A 23,148-nucleotide genomic window follows, 5' to 3' on the forward strand; every position below is an offset into this window, starting at 1 on the left:
AAGCTATATAATTGGAAGGCATCACAACTAAAGGAGTAGATAAGTATGGGTTTGCCCATGTAACTATTATTTGACAGGTATTTGGAGCTAGTACCCTAGAGCATAGTAAGAATTAAAACATTAAGCTTTAGACACTCTTTGAGATTAGTATTATTACCACTGTTTAATATTTAATTCTTACTGTTCTCTGGTGGACCAGATTCTGTGGAGATGTAGATTTAGACATTCACTGACTGACTATTTGAATCCCAAACTCGAGTGCATACATAAGAAAAACATCTTGCAGATATAATAGAAGAGTCACTCCATGAAGCATTTTTTTTCAAGATTTTATTTTTTTATTTGAGAGAGAGAGAGAGCATGAGCAGGGAGAGGGGCAGAGGAACAAGCAGACTCCATGCTGAGCCCAACACAGGGCTCAATCCCAGGACTCTGAGATCATGACCTGAGCCGAAGTCAGATGCTTAACCAACTTAGCCACCCAGACACCCTTCCATGAAGCATTCTTAGAATGCACTTTCTTCAATACTGTGACTACCAGTTTTAAATTGGTCTCAGCCAATCTCACTCTTCTGGAAATAATGAAAACTTACTATACTGAAGGTTTTGTGTGTGGGCTGTGCTTTCTGACCTGGGTTTTTCTGCTATAAAGGGCCTATTATTGATAAGACAAACACAACCAAAAAGTTAGAAATCCTGGAAATTCACCAAAACTGTCTGACTGCTGCTGCCCAACTATTTTTTAGTTCTTTTCAATCAATAGCTTATACTTTTTATTTGGATTTACTTTTTAGAATTCTTGGTCTTTGATCCAATTTTAAGCCTTGTGCTGTCCCTATTCAATGCATAAAGAATATTCTGGAATTTTAAAAGAACCACAATAAGTGAAACTCAAGATACTAATTTTTGTTTTTTTGTGTGTGTGTTAGGGTGAAAGGATTTTCATATCTTATTTTGCACTCATTCTGTCCCGAGTAGGTTTTTCTTTGCTCACATCTCACACAGAGCATACTTAATTTAGTGAATTGATTTGGTTGTATGGTAAACACTACAGAGAACTTATGAGAGTCACCATCAGAAAAGACAGAAAAAAGCATTTCAAGGATGCACTGAAACTGTTTCAAATACTGTGGTCTCTCTGAATTTCTAGGGGGAAAAAAGTGGTTGGGAAACTAACTTCATACATAGCTATAAGGAATGAAGTATCTTACCATTTTAAGAGGAAGTTATAAAACACAAGTTCTTGAAATCATGCCAGCAAAAAGTATACCTCTTTTATTTATAGGGGATTAATCAGAACTGGGACTTTGTGAGCCTGCCCGCAGACTGAAGTCATGTGGTTCCTTTCGAAGAAACCTGGACTGACTCCTCTGGGAAGACATGTCCATTTTTAGCAGAGGCAAGGACAACCACTGGGGCAGCAAGCTATCCCAGTAATTCCCAAGAGGAATCAACCCACAAAAGGGCCCTGAAAAGAATGAGCTGTGCTGTTTCCCATGAAGTGGATGACACTTATAGGTAGGAGTAGTAAGGCAACATGGATCCACAAACACCTGGGTTACTTACATTGGGCATGATGGTGTCAATGGGAGAACCAGAGACAATGATCTGCCCACAAATTCATGAGTTCACAGGCTCATTGCATCCTCCTTGATCCCCAACCCAACCATTTCTACATATTCTGTTATTGTTCCAACTGAACACCATTTCTTCCCTCTCTCTTGTGGTTATAAGAAAGAAAAATTTGACCAGGTCTTTCTTTTCACCATGATTACTTTTCCAAGTATCTTGCCCACCAAGTCTTATCTAATTCTACTGATTTAATAAAGTCAATTTCTACCAACAAAATTTAACTATGCATGACCATATCATTATACCTTTTTATATGTGGAACTTCTTAATTTTCCATTTGTACTAATTTATTAAGTAAAATTTATCTTTATTTTAATAAAATGTTTTCCTAATCTAAAATACTATCATACAGATGTCAGCCATATAATACCATAGTTTTAATATATACTGGAAAATAATAATGCCCATTAGTGTATTCATTTACCTTTCTAATGCTACGGAATTTCTATATATGAGTTTCATTAATTGTTATTAATGAATAAATAAATGATTGGATTCCAAAATATATTTGAATTTCATAGTTTATCATTTCATGCAAGAGAAATACTCAGCCAATGTTTTTGCCTAATCTTCCTATGAAGATTTCACTTATCTTAGAAATGATTAATATGGAGTCACTATAAATAGTATGTTTAAGTAGTTTATACATGGGGCGCCTGGGTGGCTCAGTCGTTAAGCATCTGCCTTCAGCTCAGGTTATGATCCCAGGGTCCTGGGATCGAGCCCCGCATCAGGCTCCCCGCTCTGCGAGAAGCCTGCTTCTCCCTCTCCTGCTCCCCCTGCTTGTGTTCCCTCTCTGCCTATCTCTCTCTGTCAAATAAATAAAAATAAAATCTTTAAAAAAAATAGTTTATACATTTTCTGTGTAGTCATTCTTTTGCTGTGGGCTTTAACCTGTTAGACTTTATAATGATATAAAAGAACTGTAAAAACACCCTCAGCCTGGAATTTTTAATCAAAATTTTCTTCCATTTTCAGAAGGAATAATTATTCAGAAACCTTGTAGATTAATTATTTCTGAAGAAGCTAGATCATTTGGTAATGTGTCTTAGCCAACTGTCCAAGGTCAGCAAAATGCTATGGCATGTTCTGTTTGATGGCCACAGGCAGAAAACCACAGCATTCTCACTATTAATATCTCTTGACCTTTCGATTTACAAATAGAAGCATCTCTATGGCCTTTTCTTTCTTTTGTATATGCCTGAAAAACCAAGAATCTAGGGCTTGAGATAAGAAATATTTTAATTTACTTGGTTTTAAGCCATAATCCTAGGCTTTTATATAATGTATGGAGTGTTTATTCGTTTCATGAAATTTTCTTAAGCACCAATTATGTGCAAGTTATCATGTTATGTGTCAAAGAAACAAAGGTAAATAAGTCATATATGCCCTTAGGGAACTTATGGTTTAATTGGGGAGAATAAATATAGCAAAATACTACAATGTAAGGTAAAAAGTAGGAAGTACCATAAGAGAAGCATAGATAAGATCATTTGGGGGGGGTTCAGAAAAGAGACATTATTGAATTTTGTGGGCTAGAGGCAAAGAGAAGGGAATTGATGGTTAATCTGAGAAGGAAGTGTCATTTGAACTTGCTCTTGATGGATAGAATTTAAAAATGTGGAAAGAAGATGTAAATGTAGACATTACAGATTGAGGGAACAGCATGATTAAGGGCATGGAGCTCAGAAAATGTGGGGTAATAAAAAAAAAGTTTCAAGTAGTTCAGTTTGGCCAGAGAACAGGGTATATAAATGAAAGATCATGGAAAATAAAATTGGAAAATTATCTTGAGAGCAAATTTACAGGGCTGTTAATGCCCGATGATTAGAATGTAAACTCTATTTTATAGAAAATGGCATCCCACTGAAGGAGAATGCCACATTCAATGTGTGCTTCAGGGGTGTGTTGGACTAAATTGGAAAGGGAAGTGCCTGGAAGTGAGAATACCAACACACTGGATATATTCTATAACAATCCAATTAGAAATAGCCTTCATTCTCTAGAAACAGAGCCTGAAGCAAGGATTAAAGTGCTGATACATTATTTGGGAATTGCAAACCTAGGCCAGTGAGGCTGATGAAAAAAGAAAGAAGGGAAGGAAGGATATGAAGCAATGCAAAGCAAAGAAAAATGCCTGAGAGAACTAGCCTCTACTTTGTGATAAGCCATGATGAGGCAAAGTGAGTAGCTCAGCAGGTCTGTTCCTGGTGGCAATGAACATCTTGGAATAGGGTACAAGGAAAAACCTTGCCTCTAGTATTCCTTGGGAAGGACAAAAGAGAGGGAGTCTACTTCTCAGCTACCTCCCACTGCCTGTTTCTTGTTGGTCAAAATATGCCCCCATACCCCACTGCGAATTAATTATTTCAGAAATCAAGTGACATCCCCAACTCCTAGGGTCGCCATCCCACAACCTAATGAATGGTGTTTCATCTAAGTCTGGTAGTTACAGGAAGAGCTAACAATTCTAGGTGAGTGCTGGTTGGCTTGGCTGTGTGTGTGTGTGTGTGTGTGTAGTTGAGAGGTGAGGAGTCAAGGGGCTGCCAAGACAAGCGATTGGTCAGTCTCAGCCAGTGTTGGGTAGGAGAGGAAGTAGGAGATGGTAGCTGAGTTTCTGAAGGTCCTAGAAGTGAGCAGTGGCCATGATATCTAAGGAGGTGTATAAGTTTTGTGTTAGAAATAATGACTCAAGAGAAAAGAGGAACATTCATTCATACCATAGTTAGGGAATAATTGTTTTGGTGGGCAATTATGTTTCTGGGATTAAACTCTTTACCTTGCAACATTATTTAGAAAAATCACCTCTTTCTCAAGTTTGAAGCCTGAGAACCATTGGCTTAAAGATATTCCTATATATTATCTGAGTTAGTATGACCTGAGTATTACATTTTTTTCCATTTCAATTCTATGACTTGTCATAAAATTTTGGCATGTACGGCCCCAGTCTTTGGAAGAGGGGTTCAGAACTGTGTAATATCAAGTTCGGCATCATGAAGTAACATTTATCATCTGAGAATGGGACTATAAACACCAATCTGGACATAGCGGAGCACACTTAGGCCTCTTGTTTGCAAGGAAAATAAGGTCACAAAGGCCCTCTGAGAGAAAAAATTCTCAATTGCCCATCCCTTTTGAGTACCAGTGCCAAAATGCAAGAGTTCACCCTCAAGACTGAAGAGGGAAAGGAGACCTTTTTCCTACTTTTTAACTAACCAAAAGCTGACACTAGCCAAATTAATCCTTATTTTTTCCTTGGATTTTTTTTTTTTTTCCTAATCTAAAATAGGCTTGGTGCACTGAAAAAGGAATTAGAATTCCAGTCAAACAGTCAGCCTCAAGTTGCTTCTGCCTCTGTGTGAAGCAAATAGCTGGTAACAACTCACTTTGAAACTTGGTCTCCTTGACTGGAAAATGAAGATAATAGTACTTACCCTGCCAACCTCAGGGACTGTTTGAAGAACTAAATGAGATAGAGCTCTGAAAATACTAAAGTGCTTTTCAAAGTGAAGTTACTGTGCTTTCTGTAAAGTCAAAGGCAGTCCTCTTTAACTGGGTGAAGTCAAGGCATGGACAGAGCCTGACAACCGAGACAGGCTCAAGGGCTGGAAAAAAAAAAATGCCCGAAATCTCTGCTTTGCTCACAGTGTGGAAAATGCCCAAACCACACTGCATCAGATAGGGTTAAACTGATCCTAAATGTTTTAGGAATTTTAAATGCCTTTCTAAGAGACTTAGCCAAGCCTTCAGCTACTAAAGGTCATGCTGCTAACCTACTATTTGTAGGTTTCCTCGGGGCTTTGAAGATTTCTCTAGGGGCATTGGACTTGCTTTACCTTTGATTTCAAATTCCAGCCAAACCATTTACTATATGTATGACTTGGAGCCTTTTTAATTCAGCTGAGCCTCAGTTTCCTCATCTATAAATCGTGAATAAAAAGACCTGATTTGTAGTTTAGAAACAATATTTCTAGTACACCTGATAGTATTCAATAAATAATAGCTCTAAGTATCTGTTATTGTTATTTTTAGCATGATACAGTAGAAAGAACAACAGCTTTGAAACCATACAATCCTGTGTTTAAATCAGCTCCATCACTTATAAGGCGCATAACACTAAGCAACTTAAAACTTTCTGAAGTTAAGTTTTGAGACAATGATGTTTTCAGAGTATAATTGTGAGAATTTCAGAAGTACATATGGTAGATAGAGTGGTGGTCCCCCAAGAGATATATCCATGTCCTAATCCCCAGAACCTGTGAATGTGACCTTATTTGGGAAAAAGAGTTTGCAGATGTCATTAAGTTAAGGATCCCAAGATGAGATCTTCCTGGATTATCTGGATGGGTCCTAAATCCAATGACTGTCCTTGGGGCACTTGGGTGGCTCAGTTGGTTAAGTGTCTGCCTTCCGCTTGGGTCATGATCCCAGGGTCCTGGGATCGAGTCCCCACATCATGCTCCCTGCTCAGTGGGGAGCCTGCTTCTCCCTCTCCCTCTGCCCTTCCCCCTGCTTGTGCTCTCTCTCTCTTTCTCAAATAATTAAGTAAAATCTTAGGAAAAAAAATCCAATGACTGTCCTTATAAGGGGCAGAAGAGGAGAAGACACAGAGAAGAGGAGAAGGCAATGTGACCACAGAGGCAGAGATTAGAGTGATGCAACCACATCCCAAAGAACAGAAGAGGCAAGGAAGGATTCTCCCCTAGGGCCTACTGAGGGAGCATGGCCCTACCAACACCTTGATTTTGGACTCCTAGACTCCCAAACTGTGAAAGAATACACTTCTGGTTTATGTTTGTTTGTTCGTTTGTTTTTAAGTAGGCTCCACACCCAGCATGGAGGCCAATGGAGGCTTGAACTCATAACCCTGAGATCAAGACCTGAACCGATATCAAGAGTGAGATGTTCAACAGACTGAGCTATCTAGGCACTCCTAAACCTCTGTTGTTTTAAGCCACCAAGTTCATGGTAATTTGTTCCCACAGCCCTAGGACAATAACACAATATCCAATGCAGAGTGCCTGGTATGATGCTAGTATGTGACAAGTGCTCAGCAAATGGTGGTACATAGTGGGTTCCTCACTTGTCTTCACTGGCTCCTCAATGAGTAAATACCTGTATGAATCCATAGGTGGCTGCCTGAGAGTCTGTTGCCAGGGAGCAGGGAGCACGGTTAGCCTCAGCCCACGTGACAAAAGCCTGACCTGAGTTTTGTTAACACCAGGCTCTACCACAAGCAACTGACACCAGGATTCTCTTACTTTATAATAGCACAGATCCAGTCTCATTATACATTGAAGAGTTTGTTCTCCTAAAACTCTCACTGCCCCAAAGGTTTAGCATTTTAAAATAACAACCACAAATCTCTCTTCAAAGGAATGAACAATACACTTAAAGATTCTCCTGGTAACAATAGCTTCCCTCATCCTGAAGTGCTATAAAAATTCAGAGAGCGACGTCACCCAGTTGTGGAAGATAAAAAAATAGCAACTAAAACAGGCAGTCAGACCAAGACAGGGAAGCAGTCTGTTGTCTCTGGGCTGAAAATGGCCCTGAATGCTAAAAGACAAAAATCACTCTAAAGAGGGGTGTATGGGTGCATATAACAGACTTCTGCAGCCTGTGTTTCTGAGCTTAGCCTCCAGAAGGAAGCAGGACTTTTGACATATTACCCCTAGGGGCTGCTCTCTTAGGTGTGATTCTGTTGGAGCCAAGGATCTGTCTGTGGTAGGGTCCAAAATTTACACAGCACAGATTATATAGAGCAAACATGGAGCATTTTTTAAAAGTTTCTCTAACAGATTTTAACTTCTTCATGAACCATCATCCTGTGTAGAACAAAGATCATAGCAAACCCTTACTGGTGGTTGCTTTCTGTGCCAGGAACTCATCTAATGACTTGATAATAGTAACCATTTTTTTTTAAGATTTTATTTGTTTATTTGACAGAGAGAGAGAGAGCGCGTGCACAGGCAGGGGGAGCAGCAGAGGGAGAGGGTGAAGCAGGCTCCCCGCTGAGCAAGGAGCCCAATGTGGGGCTCTATCCCAGGACCCTGGGATCATGACCTGAGAGGAAGGCAGACGCTTAACCGACTCAGCCACCCAGGTGCCCCAATATATAGTAACCATTTAAACCTCATACATCCTAGGACGTGGTGCTCTTAGGATCCCCATTTAGCAGGTGAGCAACCAATATCAGAGAATTAAGTTATTTGCCCAAGACCATATCGCTCTCAAATGGAGTAGATTCATATCCCGGTCATCTGGCTCCAGAGTTCATGTTCTTCCTCACTATAAGAACTGTGAGAAAGAAAATTAAAATTTCCAATTTTATTCATGTTGAGTTTAAATAGTCTCTTTCAAATAAAGTCAATCTCTTTTGGGTAAATGCTCAGTCATGTGCTTGTGTCTAGGACAGAGGCCCTGCTGGTACATGTAGTAGACATCACTACAGAGAGGATACTGGGAAGTCCTGCAGTCTGTTCTTTGTTGGTCTCTTCACCTGGCTGGTCTCTGGCACTGGCAGGATCTAGCAGCTGGCTATCTCATGCCATGCCATGACAGAGTGGTCATGAGGGGACAGAAGGGCACCTCTACTGTGGCCTGCTGGCATTGAGGATCTCATGGAGGTGTGTCCACTCTCCACCTCAACCATCCACTCCCTCGGCTTTGGATCTGAGTCCCTTCAACCTGCTGAGCAGGCTCTTGGTCTTCTCTAGGCCCACTGAAACCTTGGAATCCTCACAATGTCAATGTCAGCTCCAACAAACAGGAAAAGACTACCTTTGTCCTTTCCTGACTCTCATCATGCTACCAAGTGATTTCCAAATCACCACCAGATGCTGCTCCAAAGGAGCTTACACTATTCCCAGGTGGCATTCAGGGAGGCTGAAATGCAAACGTTACAACTCAGATGTGCAAAAAATGTAGTTCTCCCTTCTTTTCTTTCTTTCTTTCTTTTTTTTTTTTTAAGATTTTATTTATTTATTTGACAGAGAGAGAGCACAAGTAGGCAGAGTGCGAGGGTGAAGCAGGCTCCTCACTGAGCAAGGAGTCCGATGCGGGGCTTGACCCTGGGACCCTGAAATCATGACCTGAGCCGAAGGCAGATGCTTAAGTGACTGAGCCCCCCAGGCGTCCCCTCCCTTATTTTCTATTATGGATCTCAGCTTGCTATGGGGACCCTATTCCCACTCAGCAACAGAGAGAATTTTTGAAAACTTAAACTTCAGTCTGCTTTTAGAAAAATCTCTTTCAGTTTAACTGAACTCTGTTTGAGGTAAATATTCAATCAATGCAAAGTTCAATCTCCTATCAGTGCTGATTCTCCAAAATCCCTCAAGGGGGCTCTTTTCTCCCTCCTTCTCAAAATGGCCTCTCAAGAGAGACAGAAGTCGAGAATGGGAATTCTGGTCTTCCCGCTAGATTTTCTTATTGGTCTGGTCTCTGAGTGCCCTCTGCTGGTGCCCACAAGGTGTGGGTGACCTTGGTTGGTCTCGTGGGGGTTATGCCGGAACCCACTGCTGGTCGCAGGGCTCCAGGTCTAAGGCCTCCACCTTTTGCGACCTCCTTGTCTTCCCCCAGGTCCCTGCAGATTCACCAGTTAACCCAAACCTCTGTGTACTCCTTTCAGGTTCAAATGGAACCGCTAATTTGGAGGTGGAGGTAATGTGAGGCAGTGGCTGAACCTACAGTGAGACAGGCTCTTCCAATAAATATGGTAGAAGAAGCCTTTGGCTTTTCCTGGGTTTGCTGTGGAAGCATTTCTGCCATCAGTTCCTAACATCATAGGTGCCTCTAAGAAAAATCCCATAATGTAACTGAGCAATTCTTCTGGATGTGTTGTACTTGGCTGATTTGTTCTTAGTCACATAACCTCTGAGCCTCTTCTGTTCAGAGATTCTATGAACTGCCTAATATGCTTTAATTTATCCTTTTCTGTTTAGACTGACTCCAGTGGAGTCTGTTGCCTGCAACTCAGAACTCTGACCAATGTAGTACCCCTCTCTCCATTACTCCTATTTCTCCTCCTCTCACAACATACCCAACGTATAACTATGTTTACAAAATTCACATAAATTTCTCTCAGAAATACTATCAAACTAGAGGGCTATCTGTCTTAGTCAAGGCTGTCCTGGTTTTCAATAAGAGACATTAACTTGAGCTCTTCTGTCTAAAAGGAAAATTCCCTAGGATACTAAGAGCTGTGCAGTGCTCTGGGAACTGGAAAACAGTCAGTAGACAAGGAATATAATTTATGTTTCTTCATGCACAGTTCCTGAGTTTATATTACTTAAGTTTCAGCTACAAGTACAGACTACCTATTTCTTGGTGTCAATTCCAAATTCTTGAAAGAAAGATCAAGTCTAGAAAGAGTCTTGTCTGAGAGAAGTCCAAGGTCAAGTTGGAAACACTGTAGGATGGACTGCTTTCATTTTCCTTTTCTAGAAATTACATTAAAGATTCTAAATATGTGGGGCATCTGGGTGGCTCAGTCAGTTAAGCATCTGCCTTTGGCTCAGGTCATGATCCCAGGGTCCTGGGATCAAGCCCCACATCAGGCTCCCTGCTCAGCAGGGAGTCTGCTTCTCCCTCTCCCTCTGCCCCCTCTCCCACTCTTGCTTTTTCTCTCTCTCAAATAAATAAAATCTTTAAAAAAATAAAAAAGGTTCTAAATATGCCATGGTGGTTATATTCTAAATCCTTACACCTTGCAAAAGGCACAAGAAACTTCAAGTCAACATATAAATAGTTTGACCAACCCAAGTTTTCACCAAACATCTCAATCAATGTAGAGTCCAGGTCTTTAGGAAGGCTGAGATTTATTGGCTTAAGTGATGTTTGGAGTTCCTGAATGAGACTAAGAACTATGGCCTAAAAAATCTAGGGATCAACCGTGCTCTAAGTAACAGAACAAGATGGGACATTTCCTGTTGTCTCAGAATTTTGGCATAGGGCCCAAAGCTGAGGAGAGTAAGTACTAACTAAGAACTTACACAAAACCTTTTTTAAAAAGACTTAATGAAACATGGAAAAAACAGCCCATCAATTACCATCCCCTCTAGACTCTCTATATGACGAGATTATTATTATTTTTTTTAGAGAGCGAGAGAGGGCGAGTGCATGTGCGTACATGTGCACAGAGTGGTGGAGGGGCAGAGAGAGAGGGAGAGAGAGAATCTTAAGCAGGGCTCGATCTCACGACCCTGAGATCATGACCTGAGTTGAAATCAAGAGTTGGACGCTTAACCGACTGAGCCACCAAGTGCCCCAAGACTAGAAATTTTTAAATAGATTATTAGAAAGGACCATGTAGAAATAGAGAGGTCTTTGACACCATCTCTCCAAGAGACACATTCATAGGGACAGGCAAGCCTGCAATGAGGGGAGATGGTCATCTTACTTCCCATCTGGATATTTGCAAAGCTTCCCATACTCAAAGGTCCAACCTCTGCTTCCCCAGTATAGCAGACTTGATACACTGGGGAACCTTACAATATCCTGATCCTGCATGAAACAAAATTTTAATTACACAGGTAGACTCCAATCAAATAAGGATAAGCACCTAGGGTAGAAAAACAAAGCCAAAGTAAAACAACAAAACTCTTGATTTGAAAGTAAAACAGCATATACATGAAGGACAAAATTACTCTGAATATAGGTGCTGACAGTAATCCAAGAACCTACTGAAGAGTAGGTTATATTCCAGGATTGAGCAGGATACAGGGAGACCCTAGCTCTTTGGTATATACTGCTAAGGGTCAAACAGTAAGTCAGTCACAGAGTCAAGGGCTCTGGAAGAACCCCAAGTGTACAGAGATGAGATTACAACAACACTGACAGGTAAAATACATTTATATCTGATCCCTCTTCCCTGGCTCTACACAGAGAAGGAAAATGAGAGGGAAAAGAAAATAGGTAAAAGAAAAGACCACACTCTTTCCCTCTCAGGCACACCAAAGCTGTGGTTAGGCCTGATATGGAAGCAGGGAGATTTAACTTAAGGGGACCTCAACACCACACCTGAGAGTGGCTAGAAAGCTTTGCGTGGGAAGGGAGATCTAAAAGCAAGTTTGCAGGTATTGACAGGAGAAGAATAAACTTACTGAGTTTTGGCCATTCAATAATCAAGTTACTTTCACCCAGAAGGCAGGCAGCCTGACCCTGCTTCATAGTTGTCTCAAATTATTCTGCATAAACTTGGGTGTGGTTCCATGAAGAAGCATGGAAATTAGCATTGGACAAGGAACTAAGGAAATCTGGCCTCCAAACAAATTAAAAACAAATCTCATGGTTCATGTTTTTATAGACATACAGATACCACAGCCCAAATCATACCCACAGGAAATATACTTTAGAAGATGTCTGATATAACCCAGGTAGTGCAAAAGGTGCTTCCTCGGGATCTTTGTCATAAAAGTGGCTCTGTTCCATTGCCTCTATTTCTAGGGGATTTCTTTCTGACTTATTGGGAAAATAATGCATATTCAAACCTCGAGCATATGGATGCACTAGAAGAAGCGATAAAAGGGATAGAAAAATGAGATATGAAAGCTAGTCACAGAATTAGGGGAGTGGATCATTTATTTTGTTATTTATTTTTGTGATTACAATAACAGCCTATATTTAAAGGCAGGATAAAAGTTAAGATTAATGTGAATGAAAATCATCACATATCAATGGACCTCAGAATATTGCATAGTTATGTTAAAATATAAATGCTATAATTTTTTATAGAATTAGATGCTGAACCTAGAATATTTTTTAAGTCATTTTAAGTCATTTTAATGAGATCTTTCATTTTCTGAACTACTAATTTTTTTAAAGACTTTGTTTATTTATTTATTTGACAGAGAGAGACACAGCGAGAGAGGGAACACAAGCAGGGGGAGTGGAAAGAGGGAGAAGCAGGCTTCCCGTCGAGCAGGGAACCCGATGCGGGGCTCGATCCCAGGATCCCAGGACCGTGGGATCATGACCTGAACCGAAGGCAGATGCTTAACGACTGAGCCACCCAGGTGCCCCATCTGAACTACTAATTTTAAACAAAATTATTCTTACAAGTATTTATCAGTTTGAAAACAAATGATTATTTTGAAGTTATTCTATAAGAATTATGTATTTGTATCCAGATTATCAGAAATTTAAAATTCTTAATATTTTTTAAATAATAAGGCTGAAGTGTTCTTGTATTTTCTTTTCCTTTCTTTTTTTTTTTTAAGTAATCTCTATGCCCAACGTGGGGCTTGAACTCATGACCCTGAGATCAAGAGTCATACTCTACCAACTGAGCCAGCCAGGTGCCCCTGTCCTTGTATTTTCTTGGCCATTTCAGAAGAGACAGGTGGGGGCGGGCTGAAGGAAAGGAGTCCTTTTTACACTGCAACCTTCATTAGAAGCAGACAAATTTTTGGTAGATTCTGTATTTTTTTTTTAAGAGGAGTGGGAGTTGGGGGGCAGAGGGAGAAAGAGAGAGAGAGAGAATCTTAAGCAGGCTCCACACCCATCGCGGAGCCCCACTAGGGGCTGGATCTCATGATCCTGAGATCATAACCCGAGCTGAAATCAGGAGTCGAATGCTTAACTGACTGAGCCACATGGCACCCCAAGATTCTGTACTTTTGATGAAGGACTAAGTGCAACAGTGATTTCCTCAGCTTTCCATGGATAACTTATATTTATAGAGCACCAGACAGTTCAAAGGGCTTCACCAAAGGTATAGCAGTTCCAGACGTGAATCAGCTGAGGAGGCCTGACTCCTGGCTTGGGGCCTCCAGCAAGCCAGTCAATCTCCTCATTTATAAAATAAGGGCATTTTATGACCCATCTCAATGTCCCTTCCAAGCCTAAGATTCAGTGGTCTTGCCCTCCTAGCAGCCAACTATACAGCGTAGCCACTCTGGCAAATGAGCAGAGGTTGGTGGAGTTTGGCAAGCTGAAAAAAATGTTTATGGACTCAGAACATGGTTAAAACTGATGCGCTAGTAGTTTAGACAAAGCAAAAAGGAAACCACTTTTCTGAATATGCTTGGTGATGTGTATGCAATTTACTTCCTAAAAAAAGACAAAGTATCTTCACGGCTGGTGTGAGTCCAAACTTGACACAGTTGCATGCAATGCATTCTGGTTATTTTAAATGCTAAGAAGCTTAGTGACAAGTGCTCTTCCGTTCCTTCTTTTTAAAAAATTATTAGACTTTGGGGGTGAGAAGATGTAGGGGGAAGCTTGAGTAATCCTTTCAATGGCTTCTTCTTACTTTGGCACACAGATAGTTCTCAAGAGGAAAGAAGAGATTTTTTCAACCATGTAGTTTTCCAGGAACAGGAAATTCATAGCAAAACATTTCCCTTTGTTTTGAAGTAGTCACAACACCACAAAACCCAAGGGCCCATACTGAGAAAGGCATCTATAATTCTTTGTATTTTGGCCAGCCTTCCTTTCCATATTGTTTATATAAAACATATGCATACACCTAAATTCACATACATGTAGGAAATCTAAATGCAAATATCTTTTTGCATACCTTTCATATGTATGGTAAAAGCAAGTTTATATTACAAGATTAATCAGAAATATGCAGTATAAAAATTGTGATCTTGTTCAAATTATCCTAATAGTGTAGTATGGGGATTGTCAACCAGGGTCCTGTAGCACTTTGATATGTCAGAGAAAGGTTCATAAGGGTCCTAAGAAATCTTGAACAGTGTGCAAAATCTATCTTGGCTACATCTGAGTATGAAAGCTATTAAGATGTCCATCAGATGGCCCATAGAGCTCAATGGGCAAATAGACAATTGCTGGGAGTGGGACATAGGTGGTGGTAACATCAAACCAAAACAAAAAAGTTCTTACTGGAACAAGGGAGAACTCTGCCTTTAGGGGCCTGAGGAGAATAAGTCAGATCAACACATTGTTCTGCTCAACAGAAGCAAAGTGATAAAATGCAACCAGTATGAGCTGTTACATCATAGAAGTGATTGTTTTATAGTTATTGTTGACTTGCTAATTTTTCAATTCCTTCAAGTATTCTGACAAAAATCCTAACACTTGCAAATATGTTGTAAACACAAAAAGGGTGAAGATCATCATAATAAGAAAGCCCTTGGGGTTTGGTCCTGACTTTACTACAATGCCCAAACCCAACCCCAGCCTCTTGTAGGTCTTATGGGGCTGCTGGGCCAGTCCAGGTACACTCTTATCTTGTGGAACCCATAGAATAAAGCCCTGCTGGGGTGGACATTCCCAATATGTGTCATCCAAGGAAAAGGGTCTCTGGCTGGAAAAAGATATTGTGAGATAGGTAGAAAGGGAAGAGTCATCTCTCTTTGGGATTTGGCCTGAGGCCACTGCCTGATGGAAGAAATTGAAGACTTCCTCCAAAGGAGGTAGAAACAGGGCAGAGAGCTGAATCTTACAAACCAGATCAGCTGTTTTTATGTAAACCTTAGTATTTATTTCCCTTTTGTTATCCCAAAGTTTTGGGGACTTAAAAATTTTGTTCTAGTTTGGTCATAGACACGTTGTGTGCTTTGGAGAACTAAGGAGAGAGTGGGTCTGCCTTCGGGCCTAAGCACTATTGGAAGAGGAAAATCCCAGAGGGAGTCATGTGGTGACAACAGCATAAGTAGGAAATCCCCAAGGGGAGAGGAATCCTGGGAACAAATGTTGGCCATAATACCTGGCTGTTCCTCCCAAGGTGAAGACTCTTCCTTCACTGCTAAGTCTTGATGGATCAGGCTTTGATTTACAAAGGAGTCTTGCAGTTTCCTTTATGAACATGTGAAGGAGGGGGGAGGGTTGGCTGGTAAGTTTAGCATTATAGGAAAGTCAGTATCAAAGCTAAACTGTAATCATAACAATGACTGACAAACCCTCAGCATGAAATCCTGACAGAGGTTAAACTGCTGAAGGAACAACAACCCATTCATACTGTACTTCAGCATTATTATAGATACTGAATTTATTACATGAACCTGGAAGTGGCATTTATCAATTTTTTAGCTCATAAATTAAGGAAGGGGTTGAATAGGGACAACTCCCAGGATTTCCTAATTCAAGAGTATTAAATTTCTCAGATTAAATTCTTTTATTAAGTGTCTACAGTGTTGCTTATGAAAAAAATTGTAATTCCTAAAACCAAGCTGAAATTCAAGACTGGTAGGATTTTCATATGTGGGGATGGAAAGAGAAACCAAAGTGAAATAGGGAAATGAGATGAGAATCCAGATTAAAAATTTACTTTCTTAAAAATCAAAAAGAGTGACCCAAAAAACTACCACAACCTTTTGTCTATCAAGACCATGGCATTGAATCACTCAGAGATGAAGCCAGGCCAGAACCCAAACTTCTAGAAAAATCACAGACTCAAACACAAGTATCTATAAATTCTGTTCCTAACAAGCATAAAACAACCGTCCCAACAGCAGACAGCTATAAGTATCATGGTATTTTAGTCCAGTTATCTTCATTGATGACCATAATGTTACCTGACTAAAGAACAATCTCCATGTAGGGGAAAGGTTGATTAAAAAAAATCTATAAAATGAGTTTCTAGATATCAGCTCTGAAGTTATGACTGATATTTATTCTAAAATGTAAGAGGTGGAAGCTTTCCCTCCTCTCCCTCACTCCAAAATTACCCCCAAGATATAAAAATTACAATTTGAAAGACCAAACTTACAAAAAATTACAAAGAAATAACATAATATATAAATTATAACTACTAATCCTCAAGATTTGGCACAAAATAAAAAACACTGCAAATTCCATAAATAACACAATCCCATTCTATATCAACTATATGACATTGTTTCATGTATGTTTAGATAATTTTCCCTATTAATTATACTGGATTTGCATTAACCCATCCATATATTTTTAGGGGTCCTTGATGAGTCACAACATACATTTTTTAAAGATTTTGTTTATTTATTAGAGAGAGAGAGTGAGAGAGAGCATGAGCAGGGAGGAGAGGGAGAAGCAGGCTCCCAGAGAGCAAGGAGGGAGCCCAGTGTGGGGCTCGATTCCAGGACCCTGGGATCATGACCTGATCTGAAGGCAGACGCTTAACAGATTGAGCCACCCAGGCGCCCCACAACACACATTTTAAAGGTGGCTGCCAGGGTAGGACCACAAGACAGATGACCTTAGCCAGGTGGAGCAGGAATTGAACCAGTGGCCATAGCCTTGTTAGCATGAAGCTCTCTCAACTGAGCTCAGCTAAAGAGCACACCTGTGGTGATGGATGTGGTAAACAGGGGTGGAATAAGCAAGCCGCATCCGGTGCCTGTCGACTCCCTCTTTCGGGCCACATTGGAGCACTTGGCATCATTCTTACTTTAACTTGTGTCCAAACATTATTTGTTAGCAGATGATATTATTTTTCTTTCTTCTTGAAGTGAAAATGGCATATCCATTGATAGGGTGGGTGAATGGGCTAGTAAACAGAAAGTTAAGGACTAAAAATCATTTGTTGTTACAGCTGGAAGAAATTGAGTCCAACATCAATAGTCTACAGATGAGAAAAGTGCAGTGCAGAGGGGTTAAGTCCCTTGCCCAAGGTCATGGAGTTATTAAGTGTTGGAGCCAGGACTAGAATTACATCTGGTCTCCACGGTGGAGGCTTCTGGACTTCACACTGGTATGTGGAGGAAAAGAGTTGCAAGGGTAGGAAGAAAGAAGCTTTGATCTCCCAAATGGCTCAAAACTTCTTTTAAAAAGTGATTTTTGTTGGCATGACTGGGAGCACTGCCCTGGCCAGTCTCTTTTGTCCAATCTCCTCCACACAAACCTAAACTGCAGCCAAGGGAGCTCAGCACTCTGGCTGCCTAGTGGGTCTGGACAGGAAAGTTTATTCCTCTGGGGCACAGGCTACTGGCATCTGTATATATACCCAGGGCCACGATTCACCATGAGGCTCAAGTACCCGTGGCGGGGCCCCAGCACAGTCCTGGAGGCCCCCACTTTGTGCTGACAGTGGATCTCAGGCAGTGATGTACCAACTGGGAGAGATTTCAATATTTAACAATATTATTTAACCAAACAACTGTACTAGCACATACAGCAGTCCTGAAATCAGCCCTGCATATGCCCGTTTCAGATTAAATACTCTTAATGAGACACTCAGCTTCTAAGTTTCAGAGAAGTAAACTCAATACAATATAGCGCCGCATGACATGTTTCCTGAAGTGTGGGATTGTGCCCAAAGAACTTGAGGCCCAGGGTAAATCATAGTGTGTAGGCCCCAAATCCACCCCAACCTCTCACTTATACAGCCCCCTGCCACAATCCCTTCAACACAGACACAAAGAAAGCAAACAGGCAATTTTAAAAAGGAAGTCACAAAAATATATGAGTCTAGGGGTGTATGTGTCCAAGGGTCCTTCACTTGCATGTAAATCTCTTTGTCTTCTTCCCCTTAGCTACTTCCCCAAACAGGTTTAGGCCCTGGAAATGGCTATATCTTTCAGATCATCTTTTCATCTAGTCAGAACCAAGCAATAAAGTCAAAAGACATTATCTGGTAGTATGTGTTTTGGCCTGGGTTTGCTGGAAGAGCCCTTTGGACTTGCCCAGAACTTGCCCAATTACTGAATCTTCTTTCGTTCAGCTTTTGTGTTTGCTGGACAGAACCCAAGAGGAGGATATTATTATATTGGGGTTAAACAAGGTCATCTGGTCTGAGTGACAGACTGTAACACCTAGCTCCAAAACTGGTACCTGTTTTTCAGGGTGGGGCGATCAGCATTAGGCAAGAATCTTGCAAACCATCTTTTACAAGGAGGCCAGCAAGATCACAGAAGGCAATACCCCGTTTGCTCAGAGACAAGCTGTTTTCTAATCAAGTTTTCTTACACTCAGAACTATGGAAACATTTTCAAAGGTATTATTCTCGGCAGGTTTCCAGTAATTCAACATTTCCAGACTTATCCAAATGGCTTCTGAAATATTTGCTGTTTGTTGAGAGCAGCTTTCAGGATGAGGTAATTAAAAGAAACCTATCAATTTGAGATTTTTTTTTCCATGAGTAAATAATGTTGACATACTGTTCAAATAAACCCACAATTTACTGCAATCTGTTTTTAGACAAACCCTCCACTTTAACCTCCAAATGGGAAAAACGGAGAGACTTTCCTCTTCTCATTTAATCAAGAACATATGTTCAAAGATAATACCGGAGGCTTATTCTGGGAAGCGTTCTGCTCTTCCTCTGACAGCGAGGCAGTAAGCTCATGAGGCAGCCTCAACACATAATGAAAGCAAACGCCACCATAAATCTCCCGCCCGGCGGAGGTCACTTCAGAAAAATCGCCTGCTGCTCAAATAAGCACTGGCTATGCTGAGGCACACTGAGGGGGAGAAATGCCAACTGTGATAAACACTAGCAGGTACGCACCAAACCGAGGCCAACCCAGGCAACTGGAAGAAAAAGGAGCCCATTGAAGCAGGTGTGTGTGTGTGTGTGTGTGTGTGTGTGTGTGTGTGTGTGTGTGTGTGTGTGTGTGTGTGTGTGTGTGTGTGTGTGTGTGTTTACACAAGATCTCGCTGGTCCCTTGTGTTCTGGCTGAGCAAGGGAAGCAAGTTCACTGCAAGAGTAGCTCTTTCCCTCTTAGGAGAGCTTGGGAGGCACCAATTTTCATTAAATCTAAAAGTACACACAGTGGCAGGAGGCCAAAACAGTCCTCAAAAGTGAGGCTTTTAAAAAACATCTGTTAGGGGCTTTGAGATCCTAAGGAGAGAGAGAGAGAGAGATTGGACTCCGAGTCCAGTGCTTTTCATTTCCAGACTGTGAGTCATAAAAAAAAAGTGCGTAAATCCAGATCGCCAGAATACGCTGACCCGAGTCTGGGTTTACTAACACCTGAAGTACATTTCATGGGAATTAGGTTTAAGTATCAGCCTGATCATGAAGCTTGAAAGGCTTTTCTCCCATCTCAGGATGCCAGGAGTTCTCTGGAACCTGGAATGGAGTTTTCTGACAGCGAAGGTTTACTGTAGCGTAAAAGAAATTATGGAGATTTTCCCGCTAGGCATAAGGACGTGATTACTATAGGCACCTGTGGGCCAAAGCAGGTTACCCACCAATATTCCTTTAAACACCAAATTATGGACTATTAGGCTACTGCTTCAAGGCTTCCACAAATGTGAAACCTTGACAAATTCCCAAATAAAAGCCATAAAACCAATCATTTTTTAAACCTGCATGAGTGACACCAGGAAAATTAGAGCAGTGTGGCAGGTCACTGTGAAATAAAGCTGCCATAAAGAAGCTTATGATGCTGTCACGGAAAAGGCAATTAGAAGGTTACTTTCTCTCAGGTTTAAGATTGGTTCTTGTTCTTCCTCCAGCCCCCTGCCTTCCACCTCCCTACTGCAAAATGGATCAGTCTATAATAAGTAGTAGTTATATATCATAAGGCAGCAATTCCTTTTAGTTGTTCCACTATAAAAAAGCATCCAGATTTAGAACTTGACAGGAACCAGTATCGCCTGCCCCCAAAAGCCGGCAGAAAGTCTGTGTGTGTCATTCAGCCAGCATGGAGTCTGGGTGTTTTAAAAGCCTTAATTTGAAGGGGATAAAAAACCTGGGCGTTAAGCAATTTGGCTGTGGATATTTAATGCAGCAGCCATGCTACAGAATTGGAGCCCCCTCTTTAAAATGAGAAATGGAAAACTTACATGCTCTGTAGGCAAGGGGTAAGTAAATGTAGGATGGTAAGCAGAAATCAGCTTAGAACCTGCAGAAACACCATTAGAAGGACTAGTGACTTGTTCAGAAGTGGCCTTAAATAAATGCTATGGTGTCATCTGCAGGTGTGTAAAACAGGTCTGGCTTTTAATTAGCCAGAACCATGCCTCCCAGTGTTTAGGTTAAAGGCACCATGAGGAAGCAATGACCCAGGGAGATTGAGATTTGCCCCAAAGAATATAGCTCCTCAATGGCAGCACCAAGATTGGAACACTATCTCTTGATCTCTAATTTCCCCTCTAACATACCTATTGTATGCAGAATAATGCACCCCAGAGATGTCTATTTACCCTAATTCCCAGAACCTGTATATATGGCACACTACATGGTAAAAGGGACTTTGCAGGTATGATTAAGTTAAGGATTTTGAGATGGGGATTATCCCGGGTCAATCCAGGTGGCTCAGTGTAATCACAGGGGTCCTTAGAAGAGAAAGAGGGAGTAGAAGAGTGAGGGTCAGAGTCAGAATCAGAGATCCGAAGCCACTTGGAAGACAGAGGAAGGTTCACAAGGCAGAAACTGCCGGTGGCCTAGAAAAGCTGGAAAAGGCAAGGAAATGGGTTTTTCCCTAGAGCCTCCAGAAGGAATGCAATCCTGAGGACACTTTGGTTTTATCCCGGTGAGACCCTTTTAGACTTCTGATCTCCAGAACGACAAGAGAATAAATTTGCGTTGTTTGAAGCTACTGAATTTGTGGTAGGGTTTTACAACAGCAATAGGAAACTGATACAATGCTCTAGATGGGCATTGCCTTTACTCCTCATTTTGAGCTACTCAAAGTAACACCTTTATCTCAGTGGTGGTCAGCCTTTATAAAAACAAAAAGGACCCCCCCCACCACCTTTTTTGGTCTTTAGCACGTTCGTTGTGCTCTCTTTAGAACTTTATTTTATTATTATTATTTTTTTTGTCTATAAGAAACCCACTTTATTTTTTCATTTTTATTAACATATAATGTATTATTTGTTTCAGGGGCACAGGTCTGTGATTCATCAGTCTTACACAATTCACTCTTTAGAACTTTAGACGCCCTCTTTCTCTCTGGCCCCTCATTGGCTCTCTTCTCTGTATCCTCTTTCCCAAATGAACTACTGCTAAAGGGAAAACTTTTTTCTAATTGTCAACTGATCCATGTTGAGAAGTTAGTTGTTAGGAACTTAAAAATATTATTCACCAACTATTTCCAAAACATTAGAATACTCTATTTGGGTGTGTTTCACCCTCTCACTTCTATAAAGCCTTGAAGACTGAAAAAAAAAATCTCTAAGGGTGGAATTTTAGGTTCCTGGTTTGGATGGGCCTTTCTCAGAGTGTCTCAAATCACACTATAGACATGGGCTTTGGAGTCGGAAAGAACTTGGTTTGACTCCCTGATTCACCATTAATTAGTGATGTGGCCCTGGGAAAATTACTTATTAAGCCTCTATCTACCTCTAAAATGGAGCAATGATCTTGCTCCATAGTGAGAAATTAATGAGATTTTTTATTTAAAGTGTTCAGCACCGAGTGTGACCCACTCAGTATGTAGGGGTGGTGGTGCGAGTATTGAAGGTACTTAGTATGGTGGTACCTGTAACTCCCAATTCCAAGGCAGTAAAGCCCTTTTAAATCTTGTGGGACCAGAAGTTTCAGATTCTGAGTGTTGAAAAGAGATACCCACCCAGTGTGTAACAGCAGCAAGCATTCACACACTGCCAACCATGTACCTTCTTCTTAAATATGGGGGATTTTAAGGGCCAAGCAAGTCATAAGAGACAAAATACAGCCCTCAAAAGAAGCTCATGGTTTAGTAGGGAGCAGATATAAAAACATAATTACTGGCACTTATCACTCAGTTGTGAAGACTTAAGCACAACATAGGGTGACCCAGAAGAACAGAATGTTTCTAAGGAAATCAAGAATGCAGTCACAGAGAAGACGATTAGTTGGGTACTGAAGGATGAACAGAAGTTTGCCAAGCAGAAAAGAGGAGAAGGCATATACAGGGCAGAGGAAAATGTGTAAGAAAAATGAAGTAAAAGAATATCAAAAGAGAACATCTTCCAACCATAACTATAATATTGGAACCATTGGAACAAATTAAATCCAGTTCAACAAATTAAATCCATGGCCTCTTGCTCTGAGTCATCAACAACTGAACTTTTTCTGGATCTGCTACAAAGTGATTTTAGGGTCACACTAAACAATTCATTCTTCCTTGACTAAAAACGATGCCTTGAGAATTCACTGATGGCCACAGTGCAATCAATACTAATCAGGTAATATGCACTGGCCCTGAGATAACAAAGCATCCAGAATCCCAGTATATGAATTCATACTTAATCAATACTGCCCTATATGAGTAGAGGGTTTTTTTTCCACATTCCAAAGCATTTTAGTAAGATGCTAAGAAAAATCAATAACTTATTAAATCCCAATTACCTCATTAAAACAAACTATTAATCACTTTTGTTGCAATTATATTGGGACCACAGATCTGACTTTATATATTTTGTAGTGCTGTGTATGCTCACAGGTTTGCTCCATTCATTAGAGGAAATGATGCACAGAATGACCACATACTGCAGCCAAGAGGGGGCTACTACAGGAAATGTACTTCCATGCATTATTGAAGGAAAAAAAAAATCCCACAGTTGAATAAGTAGGAAAGCTATAACTTCAGCTGGAAGTGGTAAAAATTAATTGCTAGAAGTAGGAGAGACTTTGTTACTGAAATAATCACTTAAAATATTTCCTGCAGCTGAAATATTTTGACTACAATCCATGTA

Source organism: Eumetopias jubatus, unplaced genomic scaffold (assembly GCF_037043125.1).
Source record: "Eumetopias jubatus isolate StellerSeaLion01/CBP00866 unplaced genomic scaffold, mEumJub1_p1.0 scaffold_2, whole genome shotgun sequence".
Taxonomy (NCBI): Eukaryota; Metazoa; Chordata; class Mammalia; order Carnivora; family Otariidae; genus Eumetopias; species Eumetopias jubatus.